The 2,500-nt window shown below is 42.8% G+C and overlaps 1 long non-coding RNA gene across 1 annotated transcript in view; it reads left to right on the top strand.

Moving 5' to 3' along the window:
- Positions 1-1,077, top strand: part of LOC138979241 (uncharacterized) — a 3,537-nt gene extending 2,460 nt beyond the window's left edge. Inside the window, exon 3 of the long non-coding RNA XR_011459949.1 lies at positions 996-1,077. This is a non-coding gene — a long non-coding RNA (uncharacterized lncRNA). The remainder of the gene's footprint in view (positions 1-995) is intronic.
- The last annotated feature ends 1,423 nt before the right edge of the window (positions 1,078-2,500 follow it).

The raw sequence follows: 2,500 nt of genomic DNA, 5'->3' as shown, positions 1-2,500 counted from the left end.
CAACTGCCCCCAGGACAATTACCCCCCCCCCCCTCCCCGCCATGTAACAATTGCCCCCTAGTACAAAATTGTCCAGGGGCAGTTGTCTGGAGGTGGGGGGAGGGGTTAATTATCCGGGGGGTAGTTGTCCGGGGGGCAATTAGCCTGTTCCAGTGTAAAACAGGTAATGTATTGGAAATAACAATAACAAATTTGAAAAACAAAAGAAATCTGTACTCACCAATACAATAAAAACAACAACACTTTGTTGTCCATTAGAATGTTACATTAAAAAGGCAATTTTTCTTAGACACACCCAAATGAGAGAGAATAAGAAACCTCTTTTGACAGTGCGCGTTCTTTGCCTTTCATTCGGGCATGCGTAACACACGTAGCGAGGAACACCCACTTGTCCCCCCCCCCCCACCCCCCATATCCCCCATCCTGCAAAGTTCTCCCTTTGACGCAAACTGTTGTGGTTCTTTACTTGAAGACTAGAGTCCAACCAAAACAAAACTTTCTTGTGATTTTTTTTCCTGGAGCCTTACCGGTTTGTCATTTGGCATAACTATCTCATGTGCAATGTCTGCATAATAAATTTGAATTGTTTTTGTTGTTGATTTTTAGTGTCGGTTCTTTTGTCGTTGTTGGAACGTGTAAAATAATGCTGGAGAAGACAGTGGGTTTGAATAGTTAAGAAAACTGTGTAAGGAACTGGTCGAATAACTGAAAATATTGTTTTTGATTCAGGGAGCAACGTTCACTTTTTTTCCAATGGTGTAACAGTAATTGTGAAAATCTTAATAAAATTAGGCAGAGCGCTATTTTAAGATCTGAGAATCGCTCTAAATGCTTATCTGCAACAAAGTTTTTGGTCATGGACGTGACAGCATTGCATTTTCAGCGGTAGAGAATCAGATCAGAACGTGTAAAAGTGCTTTCGTTTTGTAAGTTTGCGTAGTTGCTATGGACAAGGTCGATTGGATTAAGAAGAATATTTTGTTTTCTATTTTCAGATCCAGTTCATTGTCTTCCACCATACACTCAGGGTTATCTGACATTTTTTTTAAATCAATAAACATTTTCTTAAACATACAACTGATTTTTCTGTTGTGTGTGTGTGTGTGTGTGTGTGTGTGTGTGTGTGTGTGTGTGTATGTGTGTGTGTGTGTGTGTGTGTGTGTGTGTGTAGTGTGTGTGTGTATGTGTGTAAGTGTGTGTGAATGTGGCGTTTTGGTGACCTAAATACTACGTGCTCGGTATGTGCTTTTTTAAAATTTTATTTTTTAGTGTAAATCAATCCACACACATACACCAACTTTCAAACGCAGACAACCACAACGCACTAATCTAATCACAGATTATACCATTAGGACCAAACCGAAGCTGTCCCGACATTGCAGTTGGACTGTCGTGACAGGTATATTTTGGTTATTTAGAAAATCGTTAGACAAAGGGACAACAGAAGGTGTCCTTTATTGAGAGGTGTCCTCTCATCGGAGGGGCTGCCGTCGCAGGTACAGCTGTTGATAGTTTGACTGCAGAGACATATTCGTGAAATCATTTCATATCATCTGTATTCCACGCCTGTATTTCACTATACAAAGTCGAACCTGCGCCTCGCAATAACGACCACCTACTCGAGTCACAACGACCACCCCAAAGAATCCACGACGAGTTTTTTTTAGTCTCTCTCAATGATATAATTCATCTTTCCACAGCGACCACCTATCTATACCGATGATCTCATTTGGTCGGTTCTTTAGCTGGTCGTCAGTTTACGTTATAGACAAGTTTGACTGTATTGCTGAGTCTGACGAACAAATCAGACTAATTAAGTCTGTAAACACACTGAGGGAAACTAAACAAAGACTTGCTGACTCCGACCCTACAAGCCCGACTGAGAAAATCCCAAACATCTATCAACGCATTTCACCAAGAAAAACACAGGGCCATGGACGGAGGGAGATGGTGAGTGAAGAAAGAAACTGTGGGGGAGGGGGGGGGGGGTAGAAAAAAGAACGAATGGTGGCAAATCAGTCCTTCAAAATTGCCCTTCCCCCGCACCCCCCACCAACTCACAAACTATGGACTAGCGGGAAACGCACCTTTTCTCGCCTCCTCGTCCTTCTTGTCGAGTGCGGACGGAGAAAAGCGTGCGGTGTAAAATGTGCATCTAATGAGATTAATTCGCCACAGGTGAAAACTGCTCCCAGCTCCCCCGCCTCTGCCAATAAACAGTCAAAGGTGTGTGTTCATGTTGGAATACAGGTGAGGCTTTGGGGGCCGTCTTTCATTCGCAGTGTTCGTAGCGAAAGACTGTGTGCTGCAAGTGCGAAATGCATTTTGCATTTTGAGGAAATAGAAAAGAAGAGAAGAGGACGTAAGACATTTTATTGATTAAACACACAAGGTTCATTTCAACGGGGAGGGGGGGGGGTCAGTAATACATGCCGTGTGTTTGTATTTATGGACAAGAAGAGAAGAGGAGAGGAGAGGAGAGAGGAGAGAAGAGAAGAGA

Source organism: Littorina saxatilis, linkage group LG10 (assembly GCF_037325665.1).
Source record: "Littorina saxatilis isolate snail1 linkage group LG10, US_GU_Lsax_2.0, whole genome shotgun sequence".
NCBI classification, from domain to species: Eukaryota; Metazoa; Mollusca; class Gastropoda; order Littorinimorpha; family Littorinidae; genus Littorina; species Littorina saxatilis.
The sequence above is the reverse complement of the archived record's forward strand: the minus strand, read 5'-3'. Positions and strand labels throughout refer to the sequence as shown.